Source organism: Pinus tabuliformis, chromosome 5_2 (genome assembly GCF_031772625.1).
Source record: "Pinus tabuliformis cultivar Carrire ecotype Pingquan chromosome 5_2, CPIR1, whole genome shotgun sequence".
In the NCBI taxonomy this organism is placed as follows: Eukaryota; Viridiplantae; Streptophyta; class Pinopsida; order Pinales; family Pinaceae; genus Pinus; species Pinus tabuliformis.
In genome coordinates this window covers 19424784-19441961 of record NC_142306.1, presented here as the reverse complement: position 1 = coordinate 19441961, position 17178 = coordinate 19424784, and the positions used below count along the sequence as shown (strand labels likewise).

Below are 17178 nucleotides of genomic sequence, written 5' to 3'. Positions count from 1 at the left end.
CATCGTTGACCACGACTGTTTATGAATGATTTGGCTGATCTGAGGGGACACACCCCATGTACACGTCACGTGCAGCTTACCCATGTGGCTGGTTTCTCCATCAGACACCTGTAGCATAGCCTTTAACAAAATGGCTACGGAAACTTGGGCTGGCTGCAGAAAGTGACAAGTTTCTGCAGCTGCTTGAACAATAATCTATATCAAACAACAGTAATAAGCATAGTTAGGAAACCATTCCATAAGTTCTTTTTAAACTATTATGCAATGATTTGACAGCTTGGTGGACGAAGTAATTGGAAAAAGAAGGCTGAAAGGGTATATAGGGAAGTGCAGGTTTGGGACTCAACATACCCCAACTGTGAAGGTGTTGCATGTCCTCATGCAACCAAAATTTAGTCACCCCTTTCTAATCCATATGTTTTGATGCTTCTGCTAGGACATCTAGCCCTATTTTCTTCTTCTTTGGTGCTACCACCATTCTTGGTTTCCTTATTAGACACCTGAACTTGAGATTAATCAATGCTCTACTCAACTTTTTGAACTTTTTCTTCAACTTCTTGTTTTTCTTTTTCCATAGTCCTAAATGGAGCATAGTGTTATCATGGATAATATTATCTACCTTGCTTTGCTCTTTGAGTGCTTCATTTTCCTACTTGATATGCCTATTTAGGACTTCTAATTCAAATACCTCATGTTTCAAGGACTGAACTTGTGCATCTAGTGGCAAAGTGGTGCTTGGACCTGCAGCCTACTTTTCTAATGATTCCAAGTAGTCATATACTTCCTATTGATTGGGGTCTACTTTAGGTGTCTTTCTTGGACTGAGTTCAAAATCTGGTGGAGGAAGAGGACTTCTCTCCAACTCCGGCCGAGAAGGGCTTTCATCATGTGTAGGACTGATTTCAATGCTTGGTTGACGATGAGGTGGACTACGACCAGCTGGAGTTTTCTCAGGTGTCTCTCCACCTAAGTCAATGAAGTGGGGCCGTTTCATTTGCGTTTTACTCCCTTTTCCTCTTAACCTTGTGCTTCTCCTTAAGTATGGTGGACTAGTGCTCTTTTCTTGTATACTCTGTTTTCCTTTTGCCTTTTTCTTTGCTATAGTAGTAGCCTGAAGATGTACTAATCTTTCTGACAGTGGTTGAAAATCCTCCTCTATGGATTGCTCAGGGGATGGATAGACTTCTTGGATGGTTCTTTTGCCTTTTTCTTTCTTCTGTTTCTTGTCTTTAGCTGTATCTTCTTCTTCTTTTTGGTCAGTTTCTTGAGTTTCTATAGTAGGGGAGTCTTGGATTGTAGTGTTCTTTTCTCTCCTCCTACTTTTCCTTGGTGTCCTCAGTGTGCTACTTTTAGAGGCCTCAGATGGCTCTTGGAAGTAGTTTCTTATCAAAAATTGCTCCATGTATCTTTTTTTTTCCTTAAGTGGTCTTCAATAAGAATTTTTATAAGTCCATGATGGTATAGATGAGGGTCTATATTGCCTATGTGTTTTTGGACTGTAATGCTCATTTTCTTCAAACTCAAGAGCAAGAAATAAGGCAAATTAAGAGCCTGATTTTCTAAGAAATTCATCAGCAATCTAGCATGGTACATATACATCAAACCGAAGTGTCCTTCACAGGTGACAAATTTTTGCATAACTAATAGTAGGCTAGCCCATTCTTCCTTTAATGCATGAACAGGGATTCCTTTAGTAAACACGGTAGTGTCCATACTTGGGTTTCTTAGCATGATTCTCCATGCCTGTTCATCCACGCTTTTATTTTTGAACCATCTTTCACCTTCTTGAGGTAAGCCTGTAGCAGCTGCTACTGTTGTTTCGGTCACTGTAAGCTTCAAATCTCCAATCTCCACTTTTTGACCATCAAATGACCGTGCAAAAGCGTTGGTTGCTTCTTCGTTATAGCCTTTAAACCTTTGAATGAACCGTAACCACTTAGCTTTCTTCAGTAAATCCTTGGCCTGAGGGTAACCTTCTAAGTATTTTGGTCCTTCTGGCTCTGCCCTGAGTAGTTTTCCCATTTCTTTCCCTGTTTCAAATTTCGGCTGAGGATACAATTTTTAACAGAGGACAGTAGCTCTATTGCAGGGTTTATGGTAAAAGGTAATGGTTTCAATCGATAACAGGTGACGGGAATGCTTCGGATTATAGGCAGAACAGAGGATAGACAGTGGTGAATGGGTTTACAAACTGAAGTGCGTGTATATGAAAGGAATGTCTTTAATGAATTGGTAAGTGACTGGTAGTGGAAGCGAGATATTTTTGAATTAACGGCTACGTACGGGAGATCAAACATTTTTAATAGATAGCTGCGGAAAATACGGTGAAGAAGAGTCGTAAGGAGATTGGTCACATCTCATGTGCGCAGGTGGCAAATGAAGTGCAGTTAACTTGAGTTTAAACCCGAAAAACCCATCATGAGACCGTTAAGAAATGAATGCTTGGTGTATGGAGTAATGTTTTGGGATAGGAGTGGTAATAGAGCTATCATATCAAATCATTGCACATAGTAGAACTTTTCATGGTTTGATAACTATGCATAATCATGACTTTAATTGCTATTTGATAAAAAAAAATTGCTCGTACCTTTGGAAACTTTGTCATTTCTTGCCCATAGTTTTTAGCCAATTGTTCTTTCTTGATATCTTGGATATGCTCCATGTCTTCATGGTATTTTCTCACTTACACATGCATTTTCATGATTTCTGTACTAACATTTTGACTGTGTATTTGAAAAAACAGAGTGATGGTGGCTACGGAAATCGTTTCTGGCTGCGGAAACTGCTTCCAGCTGCGGAAACTGGGACAACACCCACTTATTTGAAAAAATGTGGTTAGAAAAGAACTAACTGAGTGGAAATAGTTCTGAAAGGAACTTTTATTGATGAAATTAGAATGAAATGAGTGGAATGGAATGAAAATGAAGCGGAGTGAAGTGAAGAGAAAATGTGAATGAGATGGAGGTGAAGTGAAATGGAAAATGAGGTGGAGTGAAGATGGAAAGAGAAGGAGAGGAGATTTTTTTTTTTAGAAAATATAGAGTGTCGAGTGTCCTTGATTTTCACTCCATATTTTTTGTATAAGACTGCCAATCTATGATTGGTTTTCAGGCTTATACAATTTTATTTTATTTTTAACTAAAAGAATAAAAGGCTAGGCTGGTGGGGAAGAAGGATTCTTCTCCACCAGCCTTATTGCAGAATTCTCTTGGAACATCTTGACAAATTCTTCTTTTGAGAGTGGCTTATGATAAATTTTCAATCAGTGGCCATTCACAAGAAAATAAATCTAAAATTCATCAATGGTCTTGACTCTTACCGCTCCATTATTAAAGACTTTGTCAATTTCATATGGCCCAAGCCAATGGGTCTGAAATTTACCTTTAAAGTCTTTTAACTTGGAATCAAACAGTAATGCCCAATATCCCTCTTGAAACTTTCTCTTTTTGATGTATCTGTCATGCCATTTAGCTCTTTGATGTTGAACTAGATCAGTCTTTAAAATTGCTTCTTGTCTGATTTCATCTAGCTCATTCAGCTGCTCCATTCTGTGCTTTTGGGATTCTGATAGATTCATCCCCAACTGGACTGCCATCTTGAAAGTCTTGACTTGAAACTCAATGGGGAGCAGGACTTCTTTCCCATAAACAAGTTCATAGGGAGAATTTCCTGTTGTATTCTTCCATGTAGTTATGTAGGCCCATAAGGCTTCAGGAAGCCTTTCTGCCCAATCTTTTCTGTGTAGATGAACAGTTTTGGTGATGATGCTTTCAAGAACTTTGTTTGTAGACTCCACCTGGCCATTTGCTTGCGGATGGTAAGGAGTAGATTTTCTGTGCTTGATTTTGTATTCTTCCATCAGCTTCTCCATCAAGTTAGATGTAAATTGACTTCCCTGATCTGTCACAATTTCGCTTGGGACACCAAAAAAAGTAAAAATATCCTCAAAAAGAAATTGAACAACTGAATTTTTAGTGGCAAAAGGCAATGCTTTAGCTTCTACCCATTTAGTGACATAATCAGTGCATACCAATATATACTTTTTCTGTTTAGATGGTGGATTAATAGGTCCAATGAAATATAAAGCCCATTTTTCAAAGGGTTCGATGAGTACCTGTGGTTGTAATGGCATTTCATTTGAAAGAGTCGGTCTCCCAACTCTTTGGCAGCTGTCACACCTTCTGACATATTGTTTTGCATCGTTGAAAAGAGAAGGCCAATAATATCCTAAAGAAAGGATTTTATAGGCCCTCCTTTTGTCATCAAAGTGTCCACCGCATGGTTCATCATGACATGCCTTGAGGATGTCAGGCATTTCATCTTCCCGAACACATCTTCTGATCACATAATCTAGCCCTGTTTTAAACAATTCATTAGAAATCCATAAATAACTTGAACTCTCCTGAATAATTTTTCTTTTTTCACCAGGAAATAGATGTGGAGGTAGCTTTCCTGTAGCCAAATAGTTAGCAATATCTGCATACCAAGGAGTCTTAGTAGTTATTGCAAATAAATACTCATCTCGGAACTTATCCTCTACAGGAGCATATTCATTAGTATTTTGGATTCTAGACAAGAAATCAGCTACTGTATTTTGTTTCCCTGGTCTATCCAACACAGTAATATTGAATTCTTGTAAAAGTAAGAGCCATCTTGTAACTCTGCCATTAGTAACAGGTTTATTCATGAAATATCTAATTGCAGAATGATCAGTATGGACAAAAGTTTCATAGCCAGTTATATAGTGTCTAAACTTATTGATTTCATGAACAACAACTAAGAACTCTTTCTCAGTCACAGTATAGTTTAACTCAGTGGGAGTCAAATTTTTACTGGTGTAGTAAATGGCATAAGGAACTAAATCCTTTTGTCCCAACACAGCTCCTAGAGCTGTATCTGAAGCATCTGTGGAAATATGGAAAGGAAGTTTCCAATTTGGCCCTCTTAAAATGGGTGCTTCAGATATTCTTGTTTTCAAAGTTTCAAATGCAGATTGACAATTAGGATCCCATTTGAATTCACAGTCTTTTGTAAGTAATTTGAATAGTGGAGATGCTATTTTGGTGAAGTTTTCAATAAATCTTCTATAATATCCAGCAAATCCAAGAAAACTTCTAACATCTTTTTGACAATTTGGAATAGGCAACTTGGAGATGACTTCAACTTTTGATCTATCAACTTTAATCCCATCCCCTGAAATATGATGTCCTAAAACAATCCCTTCAGTAAACATCATAGAGCATTTTTCATGACTTAATGATAGGTTTGTTTCTTTACATCTTATAAGGACTTTTTCCAAATTCTCTAATGCCTCTTCAAATGAATTACCATAAACTGTAAAATCATCCATATAAACCTCTACACAATCATGGATTAGATCAGAAAAGATTCCTAGTACCGCCCTTTGAAATGTTGCGGGTGCATTACATAATCCAAAAGGAAGTACTCGGTAAGAAAAAGTTCCCCATGGATAGGTAAATGTGGTCTTGTCCTGATCTTCAGGTGCTACTTGAATTTGATTGTAGCCACTAAAACCATCCAAAAATGAAAAATACTTTTTGCCTGCTAAAGTATCTAATACCTTATCGATAAAGGGTAAAGGAAAGTGGTCCTTCAAAGTTGCTTTGTTCAATTCCCTGTAATCAATGCATACCCTCCATTTACCATTCTTTTTAGGTACTATAACCAAAGGAGAAACCCATCAGCTATCTGAAATTGGATAAATGAAGTTTACATTAAGTAACTTTTGGAGCTCTTCTTTCACTATCTCCCTAAGGTTTGGATTCATCCTTCTCTGACGTTTTCTAATTGGTCTACTGTTTTCCTCAATGTAGATGTGATGAATGCAAGTCTTAGGGTCAATACCTTTCATATAAGTATATTCCCATGCAAATGCAGTAGAATGTTTTTGCAAGATTTTGGTTAGTTCTTCCTGTTGTGATCTTTCCAAATTTTTGTTGATATTCAATGTTTTTCCTAGAAAGATCTCAATGGCGGAACTACCAAACTCTTCCATAGAGAAAAGAGACATTTGTCTAGATGATAAATACTCAATGTCGGAATCTAACTGAAATTGTGTGTGGTCATATTCTGAAGATGTTTCAAATTTTTCTAATGTGTTCAGAATTTGACTATCTTCACTAACTTCAGAAATGGTAAAGACAGGTTGTATAGTATCTTCATCATCAATCCACTCGTTATCTCCTATTTCTGTAATTGCTTTTGCTGGAGGATATAGGTTGAAATTCTTTGTCGAATTACCATTATAAATATACATATCCCCAGACCTACAACTGATGAAAGCATCGGCTGTGGCTAGCCAAGGTATTCCTAAGATGAGAGGGTGTCCTCCTAAATTACTCTTGGGGGTTAAAATCATAAAATCTACTGGATATTCCCAAGAGTCTAAGGAGACTGGAATGTCTTCTAATACACCATCTGGTTTAATAATTGGTCGATCTGTAAGCTGCAATAAAGTAGGTGTAAAGATAAGATTAGGAAGTTTCAGTTGTTCCATATTCTGTCTACTCATAATGTTGATAGCAGCCCCTAAATCAATTAAAGAATTTGGAATTTCTATCCCATTGATATGTGTTTTGACATTTGGACTACCGGGATCTACATATTTCTGCATAGTAATTTTTCCCATCATGATGTCTACAATTTTCCCTACCAGGTGGATTCTTCTTGTGTCTCTAGGTTTCCTTCTTGGTCTTTTAAGACTCAACTCCTTTATTGTTTTTACTAGAATAGGAATCTCTCTAATGGCTTGTAACAATGGAATCTTGATACAGACATTCTTCAATTCATCTAGAAAATCATAGTTAGGCAACAAGATTTGTTTTCCCACCCCTTTTTCAATTTGTAATCTTTCAGGAAAAGGAGGTGTGGATGAAGATGCAGGTTGCTCAACTATAGGAGTTTTGGGGGTTAGATCTTTTTCTTTTTCTTTCTAAGTGTTTGGGTTTTGAAGAGATGCTTCAGAACCCTTATTGGCTTCAAGAGAATCTTCCTCAGAAATGCTTTGACTTTGGGCATCTATAGAAGGTTTATCTAAAACTCTACCAAATTTGAGTTGTACATCATTGAGAGGAACAATCATATAGGTAGGAAATTGTTGACCTTCTACCATGTAAGCATTTTGAGGGTTTTATTATTGGGGTTTGGCAATGGCTGAGAAGGAAGTTGATTTGACTTTTGTTGGAATGGAAGCAAGAGTTGAGAATTTTGGTTCTGTTGAGACGGTTGTTGTTGAAATGGCAATGATAGTTGTGGGTTTTGATTTGGAAGTTGTGGAGCTTGTTGGTTTTGAAAAGATGGAGGATATTGATAAAATTGAGCAAATCTCCCATAAGGATTTTGCATGCCTTGTACCCATGATTGAAAAGAATGTTGAGGTTGGGACCAAGGTTGTTGCCAAGGATTCCAATTTTGTGGGGTTTGAAAGTTCATAAAGTTATTAAACCCTTGGTTTTGTTGCCACTGCCAAGGTCTCCTTGCAACAAAACAGAGAGACTCAATTGTATTTGGATCTTCTTGGAAGACAGCTTTGAGCCCGGGAATTGAAGGACAATCCTTGGTCTCATGATTCTCTGAACAAATCGCACATGTTTCTACAACTTTTGCATCCAAGGGACATTCCTGAGAGCATGTTTTTTTCTACATTTTGGGCAAAAGATGGCTAAATCTTCAGCGTATGCTTTCTGCTTATTCTGGATCTTAAGAGTGTCTAGTTACTCATTAAGACTCCCTAAGATATCAGTTTTGAATTCATCAAGCATATTGCCAATCTCAGCCCTACTTACTGATACAGTTGCAGATTTGTATGCTCTGATGAGATAAGGATCTCTAGGCCCTTTTCCACTTTTAGATTTTCCTCTTGAGAGATGGACACACAGCTCTGCTATATCATGAAGTGGAAGTTGAGATATGTCTCCTTTTCCAATCATGTTTAAAATATCTATCCATTCATCTCTAATGGCTTTTAATAGAAGGGCTTTCAAGGTTTCCTCATCTAAGTTACTCATTTTTGCTCTTTTCAGATTGTATTGGAATCTTTCAAGTAAATCCTCCAAGTTTTCATCTTCTCTTTGTATCATTTAAAATACTTCATCCTTGTGGTTGGTAGGCATACAATAATCCATGTATCTATCCAGAAATGTTTGTTTCATATCATTCCAAGTCCTAATGGATTGAGTGAGTAATCCCATGAACCATTTCAAAGCAGCTCCTTTCAATGTTGAAGGAAACAATTTGAGTTTTTTAGAGTCTTCCAGATAATCATAGGTTCGACACACGACCTCAAACTCAAATAGAAATGTTTCAGGATCTTCATTTCTTAACCAATGAAAATTTGGGAGGACAGATGGTGAAATATTTTTCATTGTTGCTCAAGAATCCTCATCGACTATAGGAAATCCAAATGAGTTATCTCCATCCCTATTTCCCCCATTGTTACCTCTACCTCCTCCATTATTTCCTCCTCCCCCTCCTCTACCTCTACCTCTACCAAATTCGTTAATTCCCTCTTCTGTCATGGTAGTTTTCTCAGAGATTTCAGAGTTCTCTGGTTCCTCTACTAATGGAAAACGAGGAGGAATTTCTCCCTCTTCTTCCTTAGATGATTCTACTTCTTCAATTATAATGTGTCTCCCTGTAGAAGAAAAGAAAGGATCTTTTCCTAATTCAAATTCGATGGATGGTGAGGAAGAGTCTCCTAACTCAACTACTGCCTCTTGAATTCCAGGAATCCTAGGGCTAGGAGTGTAGGTTGGAGATGATGGAGGTGTCTCTTGTCTATTCCTTGAGGTAGAAGGAGTTGTGAAAATCGAACTCTTGGCTCTGGCTAAAAACCTTCCCCTAGAATCTCTTGCTCTATGCATATCATTTTTATTTTTCTTCAAGTTAGGCTAATAATTCTCTTTCTGATCTTCCAGGTCACTCTAGGTGCAAGAAGAGAGCATATTCAAGAAACTATTAAAACAATAACTTTCTCTTTTCTGATCCTCCAGATCACACTAAGTGCAAGAGGAGAGCATACTTTGAGAGGTTATCAATTTTCCTTCCTTGATTTTTATTTTTTTTTTAAGAAATTGGCTACCTAATTTCACTTCCCCGGCAACAGCGCCAAAAAGTTTGGTCAATTTAGTGTGTTCTAAATTGCTGATTAAAATGTCAATCCGGGATTCGTAAACTGACGAAGTGAAGTGTACTATATGTACAAGATAACCATTTTCTTAGCCTTTTTGTCATTTTTGAGTTTTTTTTTAGTTTGTTTTAGGATTTATCTTTTATGGATTCCCTAGTGTGTGTGATGGCGAAAATGAAAGTTAAGTATGGATGGTAATGGTGATTTCTACAGTGATTTTCCAAAATTGAAAGTGTTCAAAAAGAAAGCTCTAAAATAACTATAATGAAATCAATTCTTAAGAGGAAGTAAATGTATCAAATAGTGAACTAATGACAATGGCCCAGTATCCTTGCTGCTGTATGAAAAAGAAAGTAAAAACTGAACTTAAAGCAACTAAAAGACTAAAAACAAAGCAACTAATTCACACTACTTAAACCCTTCTGATCCTTTACCCTTCAACTCAATTTGCCTTATGGGAAGCAATCATGAACAAGTTAAGCAATATGACATCTAAATTGCAGGAAATTAAATTGCATAAAGGAAACTAATCACACTACTTCAACTCTTCTGATCCTTTACCCTTAAACTAAATCCTCCTTATGGGAAGCAATCATGAACAAGTTAAGCAATATGATATCTAAGTTGCAGGAAATTAAATTGCATAAAGGAAACTAATCACACTCCTTCAACTCTTCTGATCCTTTACCCTTCAACTCAATCTACCTTATGGGAAGCAATCATGAACAAGTTAAGAAATATGATATCTAAATTGCAGGAAATTAAATTAAATCACACTACAATAAGTAATATTCTGATTCCTTACTAATAGAGTTACTTGACTATAGAAAGAAACCATAAACAAATGAGTAGTATGATGTCTAAGTAGCAGAAAAATAAATAAGCAAAACACAAATTGAAAAATGACAGTTCTGGAATTAAACTTCAGAAAATGAAAATTAGCAGGAAGGACAAGATGATCTCATATGTCAGTAGTTATATAAAAAATATGTAAATTTGCCCGGGCTACCTACAACAAAACTTGTAAAAGAAGCACTGATCAGCTAACTATTAGAAAAGAAACATAAAGGAAATATAGATAGCAATGATCATTAGAACAACACACTATATATACAAGGAATAATTGAAAGAAAACAGTAAATGAAAGCAAGTAGAAACTATACAAGGCTCTGGTGTAGAGGGGCCCTCTGCAACCTCGGCCAGTCAATCACTTAGTCACAAATCCGATTCAGAAAAACTGTCTTCTCATGTATTTAAAGTGAAATGTAGTACAGTGGGTGACAACAGTCGAAATTACAATATGAAAGCTAATCCTTCAACGTATATCAACGCGTTATTTATAAGAAAAAGATGCTGCAACTAATTCCTAGATTTATGCTGCTAAAAGACACGTAAATCCCTTGAGCCGAGATCTAGCGTGGTGGTCATGAATTCATGGAGTGGTGGCTGCTTGGTTTAGTTCACAGGCTGCTCTCCAGGTGTGCCAATATCTCCGAAAACTAAGGATCGTGCCCCGCAAACCTTCACGTGGGCAAAACAGAGTCGTGCCACCTCGAAATTCTTCATTTGGCCCTTCCTTTGACCATCGTTGACCGCGATTGTTTATGAATGATTTGGCTGATCTGAGGGTACACACCCCATGTACATGTCACGTGCAGCTTACCCATGTGGCTGGTTTCTCCATCGGACACCTGTAGCATAGCCTTTAACAAAATGGCTGCAGAAACTTGGGCTGCCTGCAGAAAGTGACAAGTTTCCGCAGCTGCTTGAACAAAAATCTAAATCAAACAACAGTCATAAGCATAGTTAGGAAACCATTCCATAAGTTCTTTTTAAACTATTATGCAACGATTTGACAGCTTCGTGGACAAAGTAAATGGAAAAAGAAGGCTGAAAGGGTATATAGGGAAGTGCAGGTTTGGGACTCAACACCTCCCCTTGTGAGCCAATAGCCACATTTGATATCTCTTTCTTTCATGTTGTTTAATCCCCTTCCTCCTTTTGGCCCCTAGCTTTATAGAGAAAATGTGGGATTTTTGTGGATTGGTGTTCAGGAAGGATGAAAAGTAGTGTGAGTTTTGGTGGTGGCCACCCTAGTCCTTCTCGATCGTCATCCCCTGCAGTTCCCCACTTTTTGCGAAGGCACAGGATTGGGGAAGCTTGTTCTCTATCTGAGCCTCCCCTTGTGAGCTGGTAGACACGTTTGATATCTCTCTTTCTTTCATTTTTCTTCTTCGCTTCTTCCTTTTGGCCCCTAGCTTTACGGAGAAAAGGTGGGATTGTTGTGGATTGGTGTTCGGGAAGGACGAAACGTAGTGTGAGCTCCCAGAGTGGCCACCCTAGTCCTTCTCGATCTTCATCCCCTGCAGTTCCCCCTTTTTTCCAAGGCACAGGGTTGGGGAAGCTTGTTCTCTGTTTGAAGCATCCCCTTGTGAGCCATTAGCCACAGTTGATATCCCTTTCTTTCATGTTGTTTTCCTCCCTTCTTCCTTTGGGCCCCTAGGTTTACAGAGAAAAGGTGGGATTGTTATGGATTGGTGTTCGGGAAGGATGAAACACAGTGAGCTCCTAGGGTGGCCACCCTAGTCATTCTCGATCGTCGTCCCCTTCAATTTCCCCCTTTTTGCCAAGGCACAGGGCTTGGGAGGCTTGTACCTTGTTTGAGCCTCCCCTTGTGAGCTGGTAGCCACATTTGATCTCTATTTCTTTCACCTTGTTTTCTTCCCTTCTTCCTTTCGGTCCCTATCTTTATGAAGAAAAGGGGGAATTATTGTGGATTGGTGTTCGGGAACGATTAAAAGTAGTGCGAGATCTCGGGGTGGCCACCCTAGTCCTTCTTGATTGTTGTTCCATGCATTTCCCCCATTTTTGCAAGGATGCGAGGCTCAGGGAGATTGTTCTCTATTTGAGCCTCCTCCTGTGAGGGGGTAGACACCTTTGTTTCTCTTTCTTCCATGTGTTTTTCTACCTTTCCTCCTTTTGGCCCTTAGCCTTACATTTGTTATGGGGGGTGCCCCTATTCAGTGTTGTGGTGGATTTTTTGATAATACGTGGAAACGACTCTCGGAAATGGATATATTGGCTCTTGTTACGATGAAGAATGTAGAGAAATGCGATACTTACTGTGAATTGCAGGATCCTGTGAATCATCGAGTTTTTGAACGCAATTTGCACCAAAGGCCTCGGTCGAGGGCACATCTATCTAGGTGTCGCATCCCATTCAAATGCGCTCCCTACAATATGTTAGGGAGTAGCGGAGTTGGTCATCCATGCCCAATGTGGTGCGGTTGGTTGAAATACCTCAAGCAATGTTTTGTGACATGCGTCAGCGAGCAGTGATCTTGTCCCCTTGGATGGGCAGTCGACGTTAGTGGATGCGGGCTTTGTGTGGCATTACTCGAACTTTATTTTCTCTCTCTTGTCCTCCCATCTTGTAGGGAGGATTTAAATCCAACTTTGCGACCTCAGCTCAGGCAAGAACACATGTTGAGTTTAAGCATATAATTAAGTGGAGGAAAATAAACTTACAAGGATTCCCCTAGTAGCGGCGAGTGAACCGGGAAGACCCCATCATGAAAATTAGGTGGCAGCGTCACCTAAATTGTAGTTTATAGAAACATCCTCAGTGGCAGACCTAGGCCATGTCCCTTGGAAGAGGGCGTCTGAGAGGGTGACAGCCCCATCAGGCCGGGACCCTACCGCATCACAAGGCATTGTTGGCATCTTGGGTTGTTTGGGAATGTAGCCCTAATTGGGTGGTAAATTCCATCCAAGGCTAAATGCAGCCAAGAGACCGATAGCAAACAAGTACCGCAAGGGAAATATGAAAAGGACTTTGAAAAGAGAGTTAAATAGTGCTTGAAATTGCCAGGAGGGAAGTAGATGGAGGCTATTGATTGGTCTCAGTTAGATGTGGAATAGCTCCGGCTGGTCCGCCACTTGACTTGAGGTGCAAACCAACATGGGCTGCTGCATCGTCACAAGCTCAGGTGGATTACTACCTGTCGGTTTACCGTTGCAGTGGTTGAGGAACGAAGCATGCACCCTTGTGGTGGGCGTTGTGGACATGCATACTCATGGTGTTGGTTGGAGGGCTTTCCATTCGATCTATCTTGAAACACGAACAAAGGAGTCTAACATGTGTGTGAGTCGGTAGGTTTGAAAACCTGTGAGGCGCAAGGAAGCTGATGGGCGAGATCCCATCTCTAGGGGGGTGCATCGTCGACTGACCTTGAGATTATGCGAAGGGTTCGACTGCGAGTAGACCTATTGGGACCTGAAAGATGGTGAACTATGCCTAAGTAGGGAAAATCCAGAGGAAACTCTGGTGGAGGCTCGTAGTGATACTTACATGCAAATTGTTCATCTGACTTGCGTATAGGGGTGAAATACTAATCAAACCATCAAGTAGCTGGTTTCCTCTGAAGTTTCCCTCAAGATAACTAGAGCTCACGTGTGAATTTTATCGGGTAAAGCAAATGAATAGAGGCATCGGGGGCGTAATGCCCTCGACCTAATCTCAAACTTTAAATAGGTAAGAGGATGTGACTGCTCCATTGAGCTGCGCTGTGGAATCGAGAGCTCCAAGTGGGCCATTTTAGGTAAGCAGAACTGGCAATGCAGGATGAACCGAATGTTGAGTTACGGTGCTGAATTGCGTGCTAACCTAGATCCCACAAAGGGTGTTGGTTGATTAATATAGCAGGACAGTGGTCATGGAAGTTGAAATCCACTAAGGAGTGTGTAACAACTCACCTGCTGAATCAACTAGCCCTGAAAATATATGGCACTGAATTGATCGTCGGAGCAATTGCCTGGCTCCGATGAGTAGGACGATGTGGGGGTCATTGAGAAACCTTAGGCATGAGCTTGGGTGGATCGACCCCTAGTACAGATCTTGGTGGTAGTAGAAAATATTCAAATGAGAACTTTGAAGACTAAAGTGGGGAAAGGTTCCATGTGAACAACACTTGGACATGGGTTAGTCAATCCTAAGAGATGGGGAAGCCTTATATCAAGGGTGCACTCTACATGAGCATCGAAAGGGAATCAGGTTAATATTCCTGAACAGGGACATGGCGGCAGGTGGCAATGTTAGGAAATCCAGAGATGTCATCGGGGGCCCCAGGAAGAGTTATCTTTTCTTTTTAACAATGTTCCCACCCTGGAATCGGTTCACCCAGAGATAGGGTCTAGCAGCTGGAAGAGCATCGCACGTATTGCGGTTCTGATACACCCTTGACAACCCTTGAAAATCTAGAGGATCGAGTATCGTTCATGCCTGGTCATACTCATAACCGCGTCAGATATCCAAGGTGAACAACCTCTGGTCAATAGAACAATCTATGTAAGGGATGTCGATAAAACAGATTCATAACTTCGGGAAAAAGATTGGCGCTGAGGGCTAGGCCTAGGGGTCTGTGCCCTCAACTTGTGGGCTATTGGTTGTCTACTCAAGCTACTCTCACGGAAAGTCTGGGCAGTCGCGTGCCGATTGGGCTACGGGCATAGAATGCCTCCTGCTTAATTAAAACAAAGCATTGTGATGGTCCCTGCAGATGCTGATGCAATGTGATTTATGCCAGTGCTCTGAATGTCAAAGTGAAGAAATTGAACCAAGCACGGGTAAATGGCAGGAGTAACTATGACTCTCTTAAGGTATCCAAATGCCTCATAATCTAATTAGTGACGTGCATGAATGGATTAATGAGATTCCAAATGTCCCGATCTACTATCTAGCAAAACCACAGCCAAGGGAACGGGCTTGGCAGAATCAGTGGGGAAAGATTCGGGCGAAAGACATTGTCAGGTGGGGAGTTTGGCTAGGGCGGCACATCTGCTAAAAGATAACACAGGTGTCCTAAGATGAGCTCAACGAGAATAGAAATATCATGTGGAACAAAAGGGTAAAAGTTCATTTTATTTTTATTTTCAGTACAAATATAAACCATGAAAGCGTGGCCTATCGATCCTTTAGATTTTCAGAATTTGAAGCTAGAGGTGTCAGAAAAGTTACCACAAGGATAGCTGGCTTGTGGCAGCCAAGCGTTCATAGCGACGTTGCTTTTTGATCCTTCGATGTTGGCTATTCCTATCATTATGAAGCAAAATTCACCAAGTGTTGTATTGTTCACCCACCAATAGGGAACATGAGCTTGGTTTAGACCGTCATGAGACAAGTTTTTTTTACCCTACTGATGAACCACACTACAATAGTAATTCAACTTAGTACGAGAGGAACTACTGATTCACACAATTGGTCATCATGCTTAGTTGAAAAGCCAATGGTGTGAAGCTATTGTGTGTTGGATTATGACTGAATGACTTTAAGTCAGAATCCACACTAGAAGCGGTGCATGTCACTCTTACACTATATCTCAACCCACAGTAGAGGTATCGCCTTGTTGCTCCAAGGGGCCCCTGTCATTTGCAAACCGTGACCATGAAGCATCTCAGTTGGGGTAGCTTTGAAGTTCAATTCCAAGCTGTCATTGAGAAGAATCCTTTGCAGAAGACTTAAATATGCAACGGGGTATTGTAAGTGGCAGAGTGGCCTTGCTGCCATGATCCATTGAGATTTAGCCCTTGGTCGACTCGATACAGAGCTTCTCTCTTGTCACAAACAAATCCAGACAACTGTCCTACTCTCGTGCCTTTGCCTCTTCCTCCAGATGAAAATTTTTTATTGCTTGGGGGCGGGAAATTTGGGGTTTCCGCGTCGAGATAGAAAAGGCACCAAAACCCCGGAAAATTGGGGTTTCCATGTCACACTTCGGCACCCAAAATTTTTGGTTTTCCATGTCGCACCCTAGCACCCAAAATTTGGGGTTTCCATGTTGCGACAAAAAAGGCACCCAAGCATGGGAAAAATTGGGGTTTCCATGCCATGCCCTGGTGCCCAAGCATGGGAAAAATGGGGGTGTCCATGCCGCGCCTTGGTGCCAAAAATTTGGGGTTTCCACCCACTGCCTAAAATTTTGGGCTTCCGCCTGGGGAAAAAAAATTTGGGGTTTCCATGTCATGCCCAAAATTTGGGGTTTCTACCCAGTGCCTAAAATTTGGGGCTTCTTCCTGGCGCAAAAAAAATTGGGGTTTCCATGTTGCGCCCAAAATTTGGGGTTTCCACCCAGCGCCTAAAATTTTGGGCTTCGACCCAGCACAAAAAATTTGGGGTTTCCATGTCACGCCCAAAATTTGGGTTTTCCAAGTCGCACCCTGGCACCCAAACCTAGGGAAACTTGGGGTTTCCATGTCGTGCCATGACCAAAACCAGTGGCGCCCAAGCTTGTGGAAACTTGGGGTTTCCATGTCGCGCCTTGGCGCCCAAGCATGGGAAACTTGGGGTTTCCATGTCGTGCCACGACCGAAACTAGCAGCATCCAAGCTTGGGGAAACTTGGGGTTTCCATGTCAAGCCTTGGCACCCGAGCGTGGGAAACCTAGGGTTTCTATGTCGTGCCATGGTCGAAATTGGCGGCACCCAAGTCTAGGGAAACTTGGGTTTTCCATGTCCCACCCTTGATGGAACCGCGAGTTTCCACATTTTATGGCACAATGGAAACACAAGGGTTTTCAACAATACCCCAATGTGGGGAAAAAGGGGTTTCCATGACGATGCAAACCAGCTCACAAATCTCGGGAACTTGGGGTGTTTCAAAACCACTACCGAAGTCTGGGGAACTTGCAGTTTCCATGTTGCAGCGCGGCTAGAACCACCGACGAAAACCACCCAATTCTAGGAAACCTAGGGTTTCCATGTCACGGCACATCATGAATTACCCGAGAGTCTATGGAACTTCGGATTTCCATTTTGTGGGGCAACGAAAAGCTGCCAAAGTCTGGGGAACTTGGGGTGTCCATTTCGTGGCATGATGGAAACTGCTACCCAAGTCAGTGGACACACGAGGTTTCCATTTCACGTCACAAAAAAAATTGCTACCCAAGTCTAGGAAACATGGGGTTCCAATGTCGCTCACGCTGCGGCTAAAACTACCACCCAAGTTTGGGGAGCTTCGCGTTTCCATGTCAACG

The 17178-nt window shown here is 40.7% G+C and overlaps 1 non-coding gene and 1 pseudogene across 1 annotated transcript; both read left to right on the top strand.

The window, feature by feature from the left end:
• The first annotated feature begins 12206 nt into the window (after positions 1–12206).
• Positions 12207–12360, top strand: LOC149157318 (5.8S ribosomal RNA). Its single transcript, XR_016262095.1, has one exon. It is a non-coding gene; the product is annotated as a 5.8S ribosomal RNA (ribosomal RNA).
• A 247-nt stretch (positions 12361–12607) lies between these two features.
• LOC149157317 (25S ribosomal RNA) lies at positions 12608–15751 on the top strand (annotated as a pseudogene).
• The last annotated feature ends 1427 nt before the right edge of the window (positions 15752–17178 follow it).